This window comes from Giraffa tippelskirchi, chromosome 1 (genome assembly GCF_054371585.1).
Source record: "Giraffa tippelskirchi isolate mGirTip1 chromosome 1, T2T-mGirTip1v1.2.pri, whole genome shotgun sequence".
NCBI classification, from domain to species: Eukaryota; Metazoa; Chordata; class Mammalia; order Artiodactyla; family Giraffidae; genus Giraffa; species Giraffa tippelskirchi.
The window spans coordinates 109,954,234-109,975,904 of record NC_137275.1 but is presented as its reverse complement, the minus strand read 5'-3'; the positions used below and the strand labels follow the sequence as shown (position 1 = coordinate 109,975,904).

The 21,671-nt window shown below is 35.3% G+C and overlaps 1 protein-coding gene and 1 long non-coding RNA gene across 2 annotated transcripts in view; one reads left to right on the top strand and one right to left on the bottom strand.

Annotated features, from left to right (window-relative positions):
• The first annotated feature begins 8,400 nt into the window (after positions 1 to 8,400).
• On the top strand, positions 8,401 to 20,814 carry LOC145507000 (uncharacterized). Its single transcript, XR_014054497.1, has 2 exons — positions 8,401 to 8,523; positions 16,993 to 20,814. It is a non-coding gene; the product is annotated as an uncharacterized LOC145507000 (long non-coding RNA).
• Positions 18,866 to 21,671, bottom strand: part of LOC145506642 (uncharacterized) — a 150,076-nt gene continuing 147,270 nt past the window's right edge. The window contains exon 3 of the transcript XR_014054122.1: positions 18,866 to 19,989. The gene's annotated coding sequence lies outside the window, so the exon portion shown is untranslated. The remainder of the gene's footprint in view (positions 19,990 to 21,671) is intronic.

The following is a 21,671-nucleotide window of genomic DNA, read 5'->3' as shown; positions in this document are numbered from 1 at the left end:
AGAGATGTAAAGCACAACATGATAAACATAATTAACATTGCTATATGTTATATATGAAACATTTATGTTATATATAGAAATTGTTAAAAAAAATAAATCCTAAGACTTCTCGACACAAGGAAAAAAGTTTTTTCTCTTTCTTTACTTTTGTATCTACATGAGATGATGCGTGTTCACTAAACTTACTGTGATAATAATTTCATGATGTATTTATGTTGAATCATTATGTTGTACACCTTAAACTTACACAGGGTTGTATGTCAATTATATCCCAACAAAACTGGAAGAAAAAAAATGAATGCACTGTACCCTGTTTCCACATGACTCTTTGATTCAATCTCAGTTCAGATTTTGAGACTGAATCAAAATCTCCCACAAGTGAATCTTATTACCAGACCTTAAATCACATTCAGAAAACTGTCAGAGAATTTGAAACAAGTAGATTTTACTTTCAAGAGTTAGAATGAGACTGAAAAATAAATCCACAAGATCAGATAGTATTTTGAGTTTCAGAACTTTCAAAGTAAAGATAATTCTAGTTGATATTAAGTGTTTCAGAAAAAAGAAAATGAGGGAAATCAGTGCACCTCATTTTAGGTCTCAAGTTAATTAATTTATTAATTATAATCTTCAGATCAATAATGGATTGGGAAAGTACAAGAAAAGAATCTATTAGCCTATTTCACTACGAACAAAATGTGAAATCCTAAATTAATATTAGTTGAGTTCAAAGTGTTTTTATAAACAAAACACGGTGATGTCAATTCCATTTCAGAAATGTAAGGGGGTTCATCACCAGAAAAGCTATCAATACGATTTAGCTCATTAATGGTCTATAGGGGAAAAAATTACTTCAACATAAGCATAATTAATATTTGGTAAAGTTTAAAACCTAGTTATGATATTTTGAAGTGTTAAAAAATTAGGAATTAAAGAAAATTTAGCTTAATAAAAGCTTTTAACAAAAACCTATGAAAAAATCATGACATGTTATGATTAGGAACAGGGAAGAGAGGCTTGTTATTACAGTTCCCATAGTGAGGAGATTTTGGCCAATATAATAAGACAAGAAAAAAACAAGAGGTATAAGGATTGGGTAGAATAAATTACTCTGTCACTGTAAATCGTTAGATCTTCTATTAGAAGACCTAACTGAATCAATAGACAAACTATTAGAACTAATAGAGTTCAGAAAGATTGCACAGATGCAAGATCAATAATAGGCAACACACTAAGTTATATGTAAGCATGTACTAAGTACTATATAAGAAACTATATAAATATTTTACTTGTACTAATCTATTTACATTTAATGTAAATATCAAGACACTTTTATGCATCAGCAGCAACCAACCAGAAATAAGCATGGAGAATATGACTTCACTTACATTAGCAACAAAAACTACAAAGTACATTAGATAACCTAATGAAGAAGTACTAATCCTTTACAAAGTACTTTCCAAATTGATTAAATTACATAAAATAAACTTAGGTAAAAAGAGAAAAGTAACATGTTCATGGATGGGAAAAACTACACTGTAAAAAAATATGATTCTCCATAAATGAACTTATAAATTCAATGCAGTTTTGATGAAAATTTTAGCAGGGTTTTGTGAGAAAACAGAAAAATAGTTTCTGTGAAAGGAAGAATAATGGACTAAAGAAAGGGAATTTGTTTTGTTGGATATATTAAGATATTTTATAAAACCAAAGCAATAAAAAACAGCATGGTACTAGTAGTACGGAAACAGATTAAAAAAATAGATGCTACAAATAGAAAAGCAATGAATAAGTGCCTGTTATATATGAGAAGGTAGCAGAAATCAGCATCACAAATCAAAAAAGAGAGATTATTTAGTAAATGACTCAAATATAGGTAAAAGTATATTTAGATTCTTACAGAATTAATTCCAAATATATTAAAAACCTAATTATAAAAGGCAATATATAAAGTAATAAAATATATGACGCTGTCTTTGTGAACTTGGGATAGGAAAGGATGTTTAGACAAGACTTAAAAATTATAAACTTTAAGAATAAGTGAGCAGCTTCCCTGGTGGTCTGCCTTCCAATGCAGGGAACTTGGGTGTGATCCCTGGTCAAGGAGCTGGGATCCCACATGCACAAGACAACTAAACCCTTGGGCTGCAACACCACAGCGGGAAGTCCAAGCACCGCAACGAAGACCCAGCACAGCCAAAAAAAGAGTAGGTGCTATATGAATTTTAATTCATATATAACTTAATACAGAAATCTTTCATTTTAATTCATATGAAAATGAAAGATTTCTATACAAAGAGGATATGATAGACAAACTTAACAAGCTTGTGGAAGATTAAAAGATGCTTTCAAAATTTAAAACTGAAAAATGATTATTAACAAATAGAATATATAAAGAACTACTAATATCTTCAAGGAAACAAAAACTGGACAAGGAGTAAAAATAGACTATTCATGGAAGAAGTAATCTAAATAGCCGATATGGACATGAAGAGATGCTTAACTTCACATGAAGTCAGAGAAATTCAAATTAAGTTAACCTAGTATTGGGAAAAATTTAAACATCAGCTAATACCAAATGTTGGTTAGAATGAGGAGTCACGAGAAACTTTACGCACTGTTGGGAGAGTAAACTGATAATATTGAGTGAAATTAATTATCCATATATTCTGTATACATATCATTCCTTCATCTGGGTTTACAATGTGTACAAGTTTTTAAGGGGACATTTATGAGGATAATGTCATTGCATTATTTGTGTTAGCAAAATGTTATAAGAAGCCTTGATATCTGTCCCTAGGGAAATGGATTATCAGAATATGTGATAAATACATGCAATGAAATACAGTACAGCAGTAAGTAGTTAATCACTTTAAGTTATGGCAATATGGATAGACCTTAGAAATATAGAATGAATTATATAGGGCAAAACAATTTATGTACATTCAAAACACACACATAGAAAGTAATATTATTTCTTAGAGTTATAGCTTCGGATGCCTAAGGACATATATTGAATATACTAGTATAAACATCTCTGATGGGAAGGACAATGTAAATGAGAATGAGTAGGACAAAGGGGAAAGAATAATGAAATAAAACAAGAGGAGCATTTCATGGACTTTATAATAAGAGTAGAAAATGAAATCTGTGTATTTGAGAGCCATTTGACTCATGAATAATTAACGTTTGTCCTAATTTGGGAGAGGAGTAAGCAATGTTCCCCGCAAAAGGGTGCACATATTTTAAAACAGATTCTGAGAGGATTTGAATGGCCTTATGTAGAAGACAGATGGATATCTGACTAGTATAAATCTTTGCTTTAAATATATTTCTCCACTGAAAGTGTTAGAAATTAGTTTGAAATTAGCCTCCAGCAATCAGTCTAGGAAAGGAGTGAAAATTTGAAAATGTGACTGTTTAATATTCAGAGAGAATTGCTCTGTAAATCTGGAAAATACAAAATACTCTGTGAAAAGTTTGCCTTTTGTTGAGTTTCATGTAATCTGTCATGCAGTAGTTTAAAAAGCATCAGTTTGTTTTGTTCGATGGTATTATCTCATTGCACATACTCACTGACTAAACCTTTTATGCATCAATAAAATTTCCCTATCATTAATTCTTGTGTGAACAATATACTGCAAATTATAGCCTGTAGATGCTGCTCTGTCATGCTTAGTTTATTGCATTTTTCAATTGCTTTGGTATTCTCGGTATTAATCTTAAAACTCTTTAAAGTCTTCTGGATATTATGTCACTTTTGTCCATATTGTACTTAATAAATCATAGCAATGTGAACTATATAATTAAATGAAGGTTAAATTCTATGTGCTAAATATTCAAAGGCACTATTTTTTGATGGCACAACCTCATGCAAGTTTTTCTTGGTTAAATAGAAAATGTTTGCTATAACCATCTTTTCCTATAACTCACATTTTAGAAGTAATATGATTTTCATTATTAATATTTTAAATAATATTCTTTAATCATAGCAAATATCTCTACTAAAATGTCTTGGAGCTTGTCAAAAGTGTTTCTAATAATGCTATAGATGTATATATTTGTATATATACTTATGTATGTCTTATTGTTCCACAATTTTGTGATTCTTATTTAATATTTCATGTTCTTTTCTAACTGGAAAGTGGGTCAGTGTACAAAAGTTCTGAGCATATTAATGTTCTTCTTTAAGATGTTTTTCATGCTTTGTGTGTGTTAGTCACTCAGTCGTGTCTGACTGTGACCCCATGGATTGTAGTCTACCAGGCTCCTCTGTCCATGGAATTCTCCAGGCATGAATACTGGAGTGGGTTGCCATGCCCTTCTCCAGGGGATCTTCCCAACCCAGGGATTGAACCCAAGTTTTCCACATTGCGTACAGATTTCTTTACCACCTGAGCCACCAGGGAAGTCCTTGGTAAATTACAATATAATAACATTTATATGGCACCCCACTCCAGTACTCTTGCCTGGAAAATCCCATGGACAGAGGAGCCTGGTAGGCTGCAGTCCATAGGGTCGCTGAGTCAGACACGACTGAGCGACTTCACTTTTCCTTTCCACTTTCATGCATTGGAGAAGGAAATGGCAACCCACTCCAGTGTTCTTGCTTGGAGAATCCCAGGGACGGGGGACCCTGGTGGGCTGCCGTCTGTGGGGTCGCACAGAGTCGGTCACGACTGAAGCGACTTAGCAGCAGTAGCAGCAGCAACATTTATAAGGCACCCAGAGAGTTATGTGAAGTCACTTGTAGCCAGAGGCAGTTCCCTGCCCTGTAAGTCTTGCCTCACCATCTTGGAGCTGAAGGGGGAGCTATTTCCTACACATTTAACAACTCTGTGTTCCAGCAACCAGATTGGAAAGCTCTGAATTAATGCTTTAAAATTTTTTAAAAGAAATAATTTCTTTCCCAGCCTCTAATGGTAAGATTAAATCTAGAACATAGAGAGACCTCCTTTTTTATACAGAAAGAAGGAATAAAAGATGGTAAGTTGTATGGCCCTTCAAAGTGTAGGGAAGACTCAGGGAAAATCTCTGGAGACTTTTTACTACTATTAGTAGTAGTAGTAGTATAATGATTTATATTTGGAATCATGATGTCAATATCTGTCTAGATTTAATAGTTTTTAAGGGATGCTAGTAATGCGGCAGACACAGAAAGGTGATAGGCAAGCAGGACAGGACACTTGAAAATAATAATGGGGTGGATAATAGGAGACTACACGGCAGGTGAGACAAGGTTATTGGAGAGCAATGATCCACAAACTGCTCAATCTTTCAGTGTCCAAGATAACTGAATGAAACCTTGAGTATGTAATGACTGATCTGTCTACATTTTCCAAAGTGGATTCTTCAGGACATCTTTGTGAGATATTCGTAAGTATTTGGAGGGGCAGGGGAAAGATGAATCTCTTTATCAAATAAATGTGAGAAATTCTGAAATAAAGTTACACTTGATGCTTGATTTCTAAGAGTCTTTAATATTCTGCTATTATTCGTTATGTTTCCAGGAGGAAATAGTAACACATACCCTTTCTCAGATGAGCAAACTATAATATACACCCTTTCTCAAATATGTTTGGCCATGTGCACTTACTTTATTTTTTCTCAAAATATATTATTAACCCCTTCAGAACACTAGGGTGTTTTCTAAGATAAGAGTAGACCTATCCTACTGCCTTTAAGTGTGTTGTTTGGAACAATATATACCAACTTTGAAGACTATAAACTGGTGGTAGTAACCTTTCCTTAAGTTGGATCAATAGAAGTGTTTTTCCCATTTTACCTTTAATTTGTTTTATATCTCTAGTCAGTATCTTTTAATATACAAAGTTGTAATACAAATCACTCTGTGACGTGTTTCTCAATTTATATGAGATGATTTCATACATTTTAAACAATTTGATGAATCTTTCAAGTGGTTGCAATTTTTTGCTATTCAGGAAAAAAGTCTGTGGAAAGTTATATATGGTTTTTATAGCCTGTTAGTATTAATTTTAAGTGTAATATTAATTTTTAAATGTGGTTAAGAGAATGTAGCAAATTAGAAATTAATAAAACTGATTGAGTTAATTTCAGTTGATAGTAAATTTTATTTGGGCTTTCCAGGTGGCATTAGTGGTAAAGAACCTGCCTACCAATACAGGAGACATAAGAGATGTGGGTTTGATCCCTGGGTTGGGAAGATCCCCTGGAGGAAGGCATGGGTATTCTTGCCTGGAGAATCCCATGGACAGAGGAGCCTCATAGGCTATAATCCATAGGTTCTCAAAGAGAAGGACACAACTGAAGTGACTTAGCACAACAAGAAAATCTTACTTGTCACTAACCCAATTGTTTTGCGTTTTTACTGATTTGTTCTTTATACACTCTAGCTTTTCTAACTTTCTATATTGCTTTTACAGTGAAAAATAAGACTTCATTATATTTTGCTATATGATATGTAAAACATAAGGTCCTAAGATACTGGAAGGAAATGTGCAAAATTTAACCACAATTATCTTGGAGTGATGGGGCTTTATGCAATTCAACTGCGAGGGCCCTCTGAATTCTACTTCTGCATTTTAGGAATTTATTATAAGGACAAATAAATATGTTTTTTTAAAAAGATTTAATTGCCACCTGGACAACAAAGTGGTGCAACACTGTAAACATCTAAAGTGAAACAGCAGATAAACCTCCACAGGTCCTAGAGTCAGTAGACTCTTCACCTTCCATGGGACCTTCACTAAGTCACTGACCTGTTCCAGACCTCTTCTGTAAAACTGGAACAGTAATGCACCTACCTCACAGGAAATTAAAATAGGAAAATACTGTTTTCTGGATGACTAAACTGAAGATGTAACTGCCTACATAAAAATGAAAGTTCTTTGGAAAAAATCTACAAGTTTATGATAACACAATTTAACAGTGTTTTGCTACTGACACAATCAGTTCAATCTTCAGTGAATTAAAGTTTGAGAAACCTTGAGGGAAATTATAAAGAATTAAAATTCTAAAATAATCGGCAGCAGCTCTGATGAGACAATGGATGTCCAGCCTGCCTTTTGTTGATGTTTATCTGCATTTTACATAGATCAACATTCTATCAAGGTAGAGGTTCTATTGCGTGTGTTCACTGAGACAAAGCCTCCTATTGCTTTACTCTAGTTCAAAGATGCAAATACACTTTTGGGATTTTGATTCTGAAAATTATCCTATCTGTTTCTACACCATTTTGACATCAATGTAATTGTTGATTTTCCACCACAAGGAGTATAAAAGGAAAGAGTGGCCTAGAGGCAGCAATGTATTTTAGATCAAGGGTGGCTATGAATCCCATTTTCTCACACTGGTCCACCGAGTGAAATGCTTCATTGTGTACTGGTAGGACAGAATGAAGCACACTGCTTTGAAACTTTTATCTTTAACTGGTTTTTACTATAGTATTTTCTTTCTTTTCAATTTAGAAAGATAATAAGAGAAAGAATTACAGGGGAAACTATGTTTCTATCTCAGTGTTTTGGACAAAGCAATATATTGAATCTTTGACATTTTTAGAAACCACCCACATGATTTAAAAAAAAAAAAGTTTGCTTCTTCTTGAGGCTCATTTAAAGAAACTTCAAATACAAGGAAATACATGACAATTATCTTTTGATTCCTGCAATTCAGTGGGACTCATTTAATGTTAGAATGCCAGTAAAAATTTTTGCTGCCCAGCAGAAACACAGAATCCAGATCAGATGGTCCTGATTACCTGTAACACTGACAATAGATGTAAGAACAGGCACTGTATTTTGGAGCATATTGCTCTTATTGTGAAGCTTTGGACAACTTTTTTTTTAACTTTCTATGTGGTACTGGGGCATAGCCGATTAACAACGTTGTGATACTTTCAGGTAAACAGTCAGGGGACTCAGCCATCCATATACACGTATCCATGGGCTTTGCCAATGGCTCAGTTGTAAAGACTCTACCTGCAATGTAGGAGACAAAGGAGACATGGGTTCAATCCCTGGGTGGGGAAGACCCCCTGGAGGAGGAAATGGCAACCCACTCCAGTATTCTTGCCTGAAAAAATCCCATGGACAGAGGAGCCTGGTGGGCTACAGTCCAAAGGGTGGCATTGAGTTGGACACGACTGAGCAGGTTCTCCCCCAAACTCCCCTTCCATCCAGGCTGCCACATAACATCGAGCAGAGTTCCCTGTGCCATACAGTAGGACCTTGTTGGTTATCATTTTAAATATAGCAGTGTGTACATGTCTATCCCAAGCTCCTTAACTATCCCTTCCCTCCATCCTGCCCCCTGGCAACCATAAGTTTGTTCTCTGAGTCTGTGAGTCTAGGACAACGTTTAAGTGAGGATTCTTCCTCGATAATCTTCTTTCTGAAAGAGATTCAAACTCCCTTGATCTAAGTTCAGATTTCACCCTGGGGCCACTGGTTGCTGGCTGAGGATGGCCAGCAGCAGATGCAAGGGAGAGACATAGCGCAAAGGCGAAGGCGGGCTGGGGCTGGGTGCAGAGGAAGAGAGACACAGGTAAGTGATCAGTGCACAACAAGGCACGTTTGTTCATACATCAGATTTGTGTTATTGAGGGAGTACTGCTTCTTAGTACTTCTTCTTAGAAGAAAACTACCACTATTAGTCAGGATCCAATCAGGAAAACAGGGTCCACGCCATGTGGTTCAATAGGAGGAATTTAATATAGGAGCCTGTCACAAAGGTCATGAAATCTGGGGCCACCATGACTTTCTGCCCAGTGTCTTTACCATCAGGCTGTTTCTTTCACTTAGGGAAGAATTAAGTAAAAACAGATATTTTCCGGTCGTTTCTTTCTTAGGAGTATTATTTTCCCCACTCATTCTTTAAAATATGTTTTAACAGTTATACTAAAACCCTTTCCTTATTTGCTTTTCCTCATATGCAAATCAGACTCTGAAAAATACCTTCAAAAATGCAAAAATCAACAATGCAGATCATAGAAATAAAAAATGCAAAAAAAAAAAAAAATCTTGAAAATACCAATCACTCTACACCCAGAGATAATAATTTCAAATTTTTGGTTGAAAATTTTATAGAAAAATCGTACAGTATTATACAGTCTTGTTACTAGCTTTTATCCTCCAGTGAACATTTATTTATTTTTTTCTACTTCATTGAATATTCTTCAGAAACTTTCTTTTTGGTGTATTCAATATATATCAAGTCTAAATTTCTTTACCATTTTCCTACTGTTGGACATTGAGTTTATTTCCAACCATGTAATTTTAAATAAAGCTAAAATATAATATTCTTATAAGTAGGCGGTTTTTTTTTTGCCTCTTTGATTATTTCCAAAACTAAGAGAAGTCCTACCCTTTTTTTGTCTCTTCTTAATTTGTGAGAGGGGGGAAAAAGTCAGGTCTAATTATGACTTAAATATGAGTAGTGCTTAATGACATGGTTTCTTAGAAGTTAAAGAAAATTATAACTTTAAAATACAATTATATATAAAAAATAACCAATTCCAGAAACCTCTAAAGTTTTCATGCACTTTAGTCCCCTCAATGTTCTCTTCATGTTCTCTCTATTTTCCTCTTAATGAACATAATTTTCTACAGTGTCATCCTTCAAGAAAAAGGATCAGATTCTCTTATATAGATTTTCTACTTTATTCAGTTACTGTAATTGGAGGCAATATTATTTTCTACTATTTCAATAAACTGTCCTTCAGCTGAATAACAGGCTTGGATGTATATCTTTATACTTAATATTGTTTCTATGGGAAAATGTATTCAGAGATTCAAATACATATTTAAAAATAAACTTTAACAACACAATTTGCTTACAGGTAAAGGACATTCAGTATTTCAAAAAGTAAACCATATTTGGTTAACCTTGTTCCATTATTCACATATTACCAAATACCATTGTACTTTGATATATAGTTCATCAGGTCAAATATGAAAAACTTTTCTAAGAAATGTGTGTGTGCATTAAATATTAGATATGGTAGATTCTTTGAAGGATTTAGGCACTGGAATTACTAGCTGACCCTTAAGTTATGTTGATTTCCAGAAGGAGACTATAAACTGTGTCAAGGAAGATTCTGAGCAAATTTTGCACAATAGCATAGTCATCACTGTTGTTATTGTCTTGCTTTATTTTCTTTTCATAACATTTCTCACTCGGTTTATAATATATTTAGATGTTTTTATTTTAAATTCCATCCTTCATTAGAGTATTAGCACCACGAGAGCAGGTCATTTCTTTCATTCTCTGCTTTATTCACTGTCTTGTATATAGTAGGTACGCAATAAATGCCTTATTTGAATGAATGACTATTGTGTGAATAAAATGCGATGATTGTTTCAGATCTGATACAACAGAAATAACATATAAAATATTGAAAATTTTGTAAATAAGCCCAATTTAAAAAATTGCAAGTGTCATATTTTTATTATCATACAAAGTATTTGTGAGCTGTTTTGTTTTATAGATATATTCATTTGTGTCATATTTTAGATTACATATATAAATGATATCTTGAAATACTGAGTGTGTCAAATCTTGAGCTGTGTCTGTACAGAAAAGAAGTGTGAATCTCAAAGCCTACATTACAAAACATGTATCTTTTTCTTTCCAAGTAAATTAAAAAGTTTTGTCTTAAAAAAATGTGAAATAGACCTAACTCTTTAAACCAAGCAGCATTGCTGATGATTTTAGAATGTGGTTGCCCTGACCTTCATGGAAAGTCACAAATATTTTTTTCATTTACTACAGACTTCATTTGCTTTACTCTTAATAAGTAAGTTAAACGTCCCACACCATAAAAATTACCCCTAGACAAAGGGTACTTTGTCTTCTGAAAGTAAGAATTCTGAAAGTAAGAATTCTCAACAATTCAAAGATAAACATTAGTCTTTTTGGAGAGGCAAGGCTACAAAGAAATAATAAGATGACCAGCGTCAAATTTAGTCTGGCTTTTTTCCCCCAGCAACTCTTAGGCATTTGTCATGGTGTTTAACAGAAGTTCCCAAAGTTAAATGAGGGAATGGAATTAGAATAGATTTAAAAAAAAATGTTTATTAAGATCCACAACTGTATTCACTATTGGTAAGTGGAACTTCAAAGCAGAGTAATGAATTTAAATACATAATAACAGAAAAAATCTTTTTAAAATTTATAGAAGGAACAAGTTAGGTTGGAAAGAATTATTACCATCAATCAGTTTTAGAATTGAAGCCTTTATTTTATGCATGCCCGAGAGGTAAACTGGTTAATATATCTATGGCCTGCACATTTCCACTATATCTCTTTTCTCTCTCTTTCCCACTCTACCCTTCATTTTTCAGACCCTTTCCACCTCTCCCAACCCAGTCAGCCCACACATTCATGCACATGCACAAGTCTGTCTTTGGTATGAAGCTAACATCTTAGGTTTATAATGACCTCGTTAGAAAAGTTAAAACAATAGTGCCTATTACCACATAAATGCGTGCAGATGATTAAAAAAATAATTCCTTTTTCTTGTTCTAAATTACATAGACTGTAATGAAAGCAATTACTGTTGCCATTTCCTGCGTTATCAGAATGTTCATATCACTGCAGAAGTAAGAAAAGTTTTTCTATTTAGTTTGGCCTCTGCAATCACAACAAAAAGTATTTATATAAAAGGCCAGAAAACCGTCAAGAAATTGTACTCAATAATCCCAATGCTATCAAATCTATCCTAAGAAAATATTCTAAAATTCTGAAAATTATGAATACAAATATTGCTGCAAGCAACAAAATGAATTCAAGGTAAATTAAGCAAGTAGGAGAATTTGTTGAAAAGATAAGTCATAAATTTAATGACACATTTGTAAAACAGCTTCAGGAACAGATAGGAGCTAAAACAGGAATTCCTAGAATTTCTTATCATTGTGCTACCACTGGAATTAGTTAGCTCCAACTACATTTTCCTTCTTGATTTTTACATGCTTAAGATTCAAAAAGTAAAGAAAAAAGAGGACTAACTAAAATCAGAAATGAAAGGGAGATATTACAACTGATACCACAGAAATATGAAGGATCATAGAGACTACTATAAACAATTACATGCCAACAAATTGGACAACCTAGAAGAAATGAAAGAATTTCTAAAAACATACAACCTATCAAGACTGAATCATGGTGGAAGAGAAAATCTAAACAGACCAATTAACTGGTAATGAAACTGAATCAGTAATTAAAAATCTCCCAGCAAACAAAAGTTAAAAACTTCACTGATGAATTTTACCAAACATTCAAAAGAGAATTAAACCAATCCCTCTCAAACTCTTCAAAAATAGAAGAGGAGAAAACTCTTTTAAACTCATTTAAAGAGGTCAGCATTACCTGATACCAACATCAGACAGGATACCAAAGGAAAGAAAATTATAGGCCAATATTATTGATGGATGTAGATGCAAAAATCCTCAACAAAATATTATCAAACTGATTTCAACAACACATTTTAAGGACCATACAACATGATCAAGTAGGATTTTTTCCAGGGGTGTAAGTATCATTCAATATCTGCAATGAAGTCAATGTGATACAACACATTAAAACAAAATGAATGATAAAAATTATGATTATCTCAACCAAAACAAAAAAAAAGCATTTGACAAAAGTCAACATCCATGTACAAAAAAATCTCTAAATAAAATGAGAATAGAGGGACTGTACCTCAACATAATAAAGGCTGTACATGACAAACCCACAGCTAACATCATACTCAATGGTGAAAAGCTGAAAGTCTTTCCTCTAAGATGAGAAACAAGACAAAGATGTTCACTGTCACCAGTTATTTTCAACACAGTATTGGAAATCCTACACAGAGTAATTAGGTGAGAAAAAGAAATAAAAGACATCCAAATTGGAAAGGAAGACGTAAACCTGTCACTTGCAGATGACAAGATATTATATGCAAAAAACCCTAAAGATGCCATTAAAAACTGTTAGAGCTAATAAACAAAATCAGTAAAGTTGCAAGATATAAAATCAATATGCAAAAATTTGGTGTGTTCCTATACACAAATAAACTAACATAAAGAGAAATAAAGAAAACAATCTCATTTATAGTTACATCAAAAAGAATAAAATTCTCAGGAATAAATTTAACCAAGAAGGTGAAAAGCTTACATATTGAAAACTAGGGAATTCCCTGGCGGTCAAGTGGTTAAGACTCAGCACTTTCAATTTGGGGGCCTGTGTTTGATTGAAATAGATGAAAACAACAGAATGGGAAAGACTAGAGATCTCTTCAAGAAAATTAGAAATACCAAGGGAACTTTTCATGCAAAGATGGGCACAATAAAGGACAGAAATGATATGGACCTAACAGAAGCAGAAGACATTAAGAAGATGTGGCAAGAATACACGGAAGAACAATACAAAAAAGATCTTCATGACCCAGATAACCATGATGGTGTGATCACTCACCTAGAGCCAGACATCCTAGAATGCGAAGTCAGGTGGGCCTTGGGAAGCATCACTATGAACAAAGCTAGTGGAGGTGATGGAATTCCACAGAAAGTTATAAGACACTGATGAAAGAAATCAAAGATGACATAAACAAATGGAGAGATATTCCATGTTTCTGGGTAGGAAGAATCAATATTGTGAAAATGACCATACTACCAAATGCAATCTACAGATTCAGTGCGATCCCTATCAAATTACCAATGGCTTTTTCACAGAACTAGAACAAAAAATTTCACAATTCATATGGAAACACAAAAGACCCCGAATAGCCAAAGCAGTTGAGAAAGAAGAATGGACCTGGAGGAATCAACCTTCCTGACTTCAGATGATACTACAAAGCTACAGCCATCAGGACAGTGTGGTACTGGCACAAAACAGAAATATAGACCAATGGAACAAGATAGAAAGCCCAGAAATAAACCCATGCACCTATGGGTACCTTATTTTTGACAAAGGAGGCAAGAATATACAATGGGGCAAAGACAGCCTATTCAATAAATGGTGCTGGGAAAACTGGACAGTTACATATAAAAGAATGAAATTAGAACACTTCCTAACACCACACACAAAGCTAAACTCAAAATGGATTCAAGACCTAAATGTAAGACCAGAAACTATAAAACTCTTAGAGGAAAACAGGCAGAACACTCAATGACACAAATCAAAGCAAGACGCTCTATGACCCACCTCCTACAGTAATGGAAATAAAAACAAAAGTAAACAAATGGGACCTGATTAAACTTAAAAGCTTTTGCACAGCAAAGGAAACTAAAAACAAGGTGAAAAGACAACTCTCAGAACGGGAGAAAATAATAGCAAATGAAACAACCTGAAAAGGATTAATTTCCAAAATATACAAGCAGCTCATATAACTCAATACCAGAAAAACAACCAACCCAATCCAAAAGTGGGAAAAAGACCTTGACAGACTTTTCTTCAAAGGAGACAGATGGCTAACAAACACATGAAAAGATGCTCAACATCACTCATTATTAGAAAAATGAAAATCAAAACTACAATGAGATATCACCTCACACTGGTCAGAATGACCATCATCAAAAAGTCTACAAACAATAAATGCTGGAGAAGGTGTGGAGAAAAGGGAACACTCTTACACTGTTGGTGGGAATGTAAATTGATATAGCCTCTGTGGAAGACAGTATGGTGATTCCATAAAATCTAGGAATAAAAGCAACATAGCCAGTGCAGTGCAGTTGCTCAGTCGTGTCTGACTCTTTGCAATTCCATGGACTGTAGCCTACCAGGCTCCTCCATCCATGGAATTTTCCAGGCAAGAGTACTGGCGTGGGTTGCCATTTCCTTCTCCAGGGGATCTTCCCAACCTGGGGATTGAACCCAGGTCTCCCAATTGCAGGCAGATGCTTTACCATCTGAGCTACCAGAGAAGCCCTATAAGCAACATATGACCCAGCAATCCCACTCCTAGGCATATAACCTAAGGAAACTAAAATTGAAAAGACACAGGTATCCCACTGTTCATTGCAGCACTATTTACAATAGCTAGAACATGGAAGCAACTTAGGTATCCATCAACAGATGAATGGAGAAAGAAATTGTGGTATATATATACAATGAAATACTACTCAGCCATAAAAAGGAACACATTTGAGTCAGTTCTAATGAGGTGGATGAACCTAGAGCCTATTATACAGAGTAAAGTAAGTCAGAAAGAGAAAGATAGATATCGTATACTAGCACATATATATGGAATCTAGAAAAATGGTACTGAAGAATTTATTTGCAGGGCAGCAATGGAGAAACAGACACAGAGAATAGACTTATAGACATGGGGAGAGGGGAGGAGAGGGTGAGATGAATGGAGAGAGTAACATGGAAACTTACATTACCATATGTAAAATAGATAGCCAACGGGAATTTGCTGTTTGCCTCAGAAAACCCAAACAGCAGCCCTGTATCAACCCAGAGGGATGGGATTGGGAGGAAGATGGTAGGGAGGTTCAAAAGGGAGGGGATATACGTATACCTATGGCTGATCCATGTTGAGGTTTGACAGAAAACAACAAAATTCTGTAAAGCAATTATCCTTCAATTAAAAAATAAATTAATTAAAAAAAAAAGCTGAAGGCATCGTGCTCCCTGATTTCAAACTGCAATATAAAGCATTATAAAACAAAACATGGTACTGGGAAAAAAACAGATACATAGATCAGTGGGACAAGACAGAGGTCGCAGAAACAGACCAACACACAGGGGCCATTGATTTATGATAAAGGACCAAGAATATATAATGAAGAAAGGGCAGTCTCTACAACAAATGTTGTTGGGAAAATTGGACAGCCAAATACTAAAGAATGAAACTGGATTACTATCTTATACTACACACAAAAATTAACTCAAAATGGATTGAGGATTTGAACATAAGACCTGAAGCCATAACATTTCTAGAAGAAAATATAAGTGCTAAGCTCCTTGATATAGGTCTTGGCTACAATTTTTTTAATGACACCTAAAGCAAAAGTGACAAAAGCAAAAATAAATAAATAGAACAACATGGTACTAAAAAGCTTCTACACAGTAAATGAAACCATAAACAAAATGAATAGGCAACCTATGGACTGAGAGAAAATATTTCCAAATCACCTGATAAAGAATTAATAGTCAGGAAATGTAAAGAGCTCACACAACTCAATAGCCAAAACAAAAACAAAAACAACGTGATTAAATAATGGACAGAATATCTAAAGAGAGATTTTGCCAAAGAAGACATACAGATGGCTAACAGGTGCAAGAAAAGATATTCAACATCCTCAATCATCAGGGAAGTGCAAATCAAAACCACAGTAGGATATCTCCTCACATCTCCTAGAATGACTGTTATCAAAAGACAAGAAATAACAAGTGTTGGCAAGGATGTGGAGCAAAGGGAACCCTTCTGAACTGTCAGTGGGAATGCCAATTGGTGCAGTCGTTTTGAAAAACAGTATGGAGTTTTCTCAAAAACTAAAAATATAACTACCATACCGTTCAGCAGTTCCACCTCTAGGTATTATCAGAAGAAAATGAAAGTACTAATTCAGAAAGATACACAACTCCATGTTCAATGTCACATTATTTACAGCACCAAGATATGGGAACAACCTAACTGTACACTGATGGATGAATGGGTAAAGAAGATGCAGTGTATATATACAAACAAATATGTGTGTCAAGTATGTCGAGATTGCTTAACAAATTTAAAAATGAAAAAAAAACTTGCCATTTTCAAAACATGGATGGACCTTTAGGGCATTATGCTAAGTGAAATAAGTCAGAGACAAATATTCTACGATCTCTTTTATATGTGGAATCTAAAAAATAAACGTAACAGTTCATAGATATAGAGAACAAATTGGTGATTGTCAGAAGTGGGGGTGGGTGCGGAAAGAATAGGTATTAGAGGTCAAAAGGTAAAAAAAAAATAAAAAAGAATGACTTGTGAAATAGCCAATAGATTCTTATTATCTTATTCTTAAAATTTCCTATTTCTATCAACAGAAGCATCATTAATTCAAACCTGCTGGAGGCATTTAGACATAGTGAAAACATCTGATTTACAGTCTAATTCTCCACAACATACTTTTATAACTAAAGTACAAGATTGGGTAGAGGATTATAGAAGATCCACTGCTTCATTAATAGATTAAGCTGCTCTGTGACTACAAGATAAAATGTTTATTCTTTCAGCAAACGATTATTGAATACTTACTGTGGCCAGCTTCAGAGGTAACTGCCAACATATAACTGTTTGTACAGAGGTGGTTACTGCACAGTTGCACTCATCTCACATGCTAGCAAAATAATGCTCAAAATTCTCCAAGCTAGCCATCAATAGTACGTGAACTGAGAATTTCCAGATGTTCAAGCTGGATTTAGAAAAGGCAGAGGAACCAGAGATCAAATTGCCAACATCCGCTGGATCATCAAAAAAGCAAGAGAATTCCAGAAAAAACATCTACTTCTGCTTCATTGACTATGCTAACCTTTGACTGTATGGATCACAACAAACTGTGGAAAATTCTTAGAGAGATGGGAATACCAGACCACCTCACCTATCTCCTTAGAAATCTGCATGCAGGTCAAGAAGCAACAGTTAGAACCGGATATGGAACAATGGACTGGTTCCAAATTGGAAAAGGAGTACATCAAGGTCGTATATTGTCACCCTGCTTATTATACTTATATGCAGAGTACATCATGCAAAATGCCAGCTGAATGAAGTACAAGTTAGAATCAAGATTGCTGGGAGAAATACCAATAACCTCAGATAGGCAGATGCTACCACCCTTATGGCAGAAAGAGAAGAGGAACTAAAGAGCCTCTTGATGAAGGAGAGTGAAAAGGTGGCTTAAAACTCAACATTCAAAAAACGAAGATCATGGCATCCGGTCTCATCCCTTCATGGCAAATAGATGGGAAACAATGGAAACAGTGACAGACTTCATTTTCTTGGGCTCCAAAATCACTGCAGATGGTGACTGCAGTCATGAAATAAAAGACTCTTGATCCTTGGAAGAAAAGCTATGTCAAACTTAGACAGCATATTAAAAAGCAGAGACATTACTTTACTGACCAAGGTCTGTCTAGTCAAAGCTATGGTTTTTCCAGTAGTCATGTATGGATGTGAGTTTGACCATAAAGAAGGCTGAGCGCCAAACAATTGATGCTTTGAAATGTGGTGCTGGAGAAGACTCTTGAGAGTCCCTTGGACTTCAAGGAGATCAAACCAGTCAATCCTAAAGGAAATCAATCCTGAATATTCATTGGAAGGACTGATGCTTAAGTTGAAAGTCCAATACTTTGGCCACCTGATGTGAAGAGCTGACTTATTAGAAAAGACCCTGATGCTGGGTAAGACTGAAGGCAGGAGGAGAAGGGGTCGACAGAGGATGAGATGGTTGGATGGCATCACTGACTCAATGGACATGAGTTTGAGCAGGCTCCAGGAGATGGTGAAGGAAGGCATGCTGCAGTCCATGGGGTTGCAAAGAGTTGGACACGACTGAGTGCTGAACAACATAGAGGTGGTTGTAAAGATAAATATTTTATAATGCTCTTTGGAGCCAGGTTTATATGTTTAGTTTCTAAAGTATTTTCTTTTGTAAAAAATATGTTCAGTTCAGTTCAGTTGCTCATTCGCGACCTGGCATGGACGGCAGCATGCCAGGCATCCCTGTCCATCACCAACTCCTGGAGTGTACTCAAACTCATTACCCAAAGAAAGGCAATGCCAAGGAATGCCAAAAAGTGTGTAATATCAATGTAAATTTAATTTCAGTGTATGAATTATGATGTTACTGTTGTCTAAATTAGTAAAATCTCACTATGTTCTCAAAAGTGTTAATGAGGTTATTCTTGGTACACACATACCTTGTTTCATTGCACTTTGCTTTATTGTTTCAAAGATACTGTGGCATAGTCAGACAAAACTATAATTCAAAAAGATAGCAGGGTTATTCATAGTAGCCAAAACATGAAAGCAACCAAAATGCCCAATGACAGATGAATGGATAAAGAAGATGTGGTACATACATACAACTACTCAGCCATAAAAAGGAAGAAAATAATGCTATTTGCAACAACATGGATTCAACTAGAGATTATCATACTAAGTGAAGTAAGCCAGAAAGAGAAAGACAAATACCATATGATATCACTTATAAGTGGAACCTAAAATATGGCACAAATTAACCTGGCTACAAAACAGAAACAGACTCACAAGCATAGAGATCAGACTTGTGGTTGTCAAAGGAGAGGAGAAAGATGGTCTGGGAATTTGGGGTTGACAGATGCAAACTATTACATTTAGAATGGCTAAACAACAAGGTCCTACGGTATAGCACAGGGAACTATATCTAATCTCCTGGGATAATCCATAATGGAAAAGAATGTTTTAGAAAGAGAACGTAGGCCATTTCGTGGACGTCCGGTGTGCGAGCGCATCTGGGAACGCCGGGCGGGAGGGGACCGGGAAGACCTCTGTGGATTTGAACCTCCGCATCTCTAACCTAAGATCTCGAAAAGCATCGTGATTCCTGTCCACTGGACTGTAAATTTTATGTCGATAATCTTGGAAACAATGGCAACAAGACTGAATTGGAAGGAGCTTTTGGCTATTAGGGACCACTCCGAAGTGTGTAGGTTGCTAGAAACCGTCCTGGCTTTGCTTTTGTTCAGTCCGAAGATCCCCGAGATGCAGCTGATGCTGTCCGAGAGCTAGACGGGAGAGAACATCGTGTGGCTGCCGAGTAAGAGGGGACTATCCAATGATGAAAAGGGAAGTCGAAATCGCCGCCCACCTCCTTCTTGGGGTCGTCGCCCTTGAGATGGTTATCGGAGGAGGAGTCCTCCACTTCCACGCAGATCTCCAAGACGGAGAAGCTTCTCCCGCCGCCGGAGCAGGTCCCTTTCTAGAGATTGGAGAAGAGAGAGATCACTGTCCCCGGGAGACAAATCACAAGCCGTCCTGATCTTTCTCTAGGTCTCATAGCAGATCTAGGTCAAATGAAAGGAAATGGAAGATCAGTTTGCAAGAGGAGTGGTGTACAGGAAATAACTTCGTTTGACAGGAGTATGTACAGAAAATTCAAGTTCTCTTTGAGACTTCATAAGCTTGGTGCATTTTTAAAATGTTTTAGCTGTTCACATTTGTTTGTCTGTTGGAACAGTGACACACAAAGGTGTAATTCTCTGTGGTTTGAAATGGATCATATGAGGCATGTAATATCAAGAATTGTTACTTTACAATGTTCCCTTAAACAAAATTTAATTTGCTTTGAATTTTAGTCTTGCATAGGCTGATAATAAACCTCTAACTCCTGCCCAGGTAAAGTCAATGTTTAACATTATGGAAACAAAAACTGGCAAAAATTGGAAGATTTTTTTCAACATAGCTGGGATATGATATGTAGCTGTAGTTAAGCAGTTTTTAAAAGCTGCTGTGAACTCAAAAGCCAGCTGGAAAAATTAAAGCTGCACCCTTAAACTATATTAGAGGTTTAAAAATTCCACTACTCTTCACATTGGACAAAAGGTTGTCCAGTTGGTGTAGAATCTAAGAAGTTTCAAGGAAGTTAGTTTACCTTTTCTTTAGGTTGTAAGTTCCTTCTGTGATTGCTTTATAAGAATACACAGCTCTTTGTAACATTCTTTATTTGGAAATTTGAGACTACTCAAGATACCAAATATCCTGCCAGTTTAAGGGTACATTGTACAGCTGAACTGAGTTACTGTGTAAGATTCTTTTTTCATGCTGTCATTTGTAATATGTTTTGTAAGAATCCTTGGGATTAAAGTTTTGGTTACAAAAAAAAAGAAAAAGAGAGAATGTATATGTGTGTAAAACTGAGTCACTCTGCTGAATTTTGTACAATGTTGCAAATCAACTATGTGTCAATAAAAAAGGGGGGAAAAGATAAGGTGGTTCCACTGTGAACCTGTAAGATTAACAGAGAAGAAAAGTCTGGCAATACCAAGCATGTCAAGCACATAGGAAAACAAACTCTCAAGTATAGCTGGTGGTAGTATAACTTTGTATAATCATTTTGGAGAGCATCTGGCAATGTTTAGTATAATTAAAGATGCACATACACTACTTCCCAGAAATTTCACTTCTAGATATATACTCTGAAGAAATTATCACCAATGTGTACAAGGAGACATGTTCAGGATGTATACAAGATTATTTTCTGTAATAGCAAAAAAAATGGTACTAAATGTAGAAGGAATGAATGATATATGTGTATATATGTGTGTATAATAAAATATATATCATCTTTAAACACAAATAGAACACTAAAAAATAAATCAAAGGATTTCCCTAATGATCCAGTGATTAAGAATCTGCCTTCCAATGCAGGAGACACAGGTTTGATCCCTGGTCCGAGAATTAAGAGCCCACATACTTCAAGGCAACTAAGTCTGACTGCTGGAACTAGAGAGAAGCTTGCACCCCAATGAAAAGTCCTGCATGCCACAACTAAGACCTGATGCAGATAAATAAATAAATGTTAAAAATAAAATAAAAGCTAGAAATGATTAAGTGTAGTATGAAGGCACGTAGAAAGCCAAGATAGGCCAAAAGTGAGGCCTCTTGCAATGACCACTTAGCCAAGCTGTGAATGCAAAGGAAAAGTTCTTGAAGGAAATTAATCACGTGTGGGTTTTTTTTCCCCCCT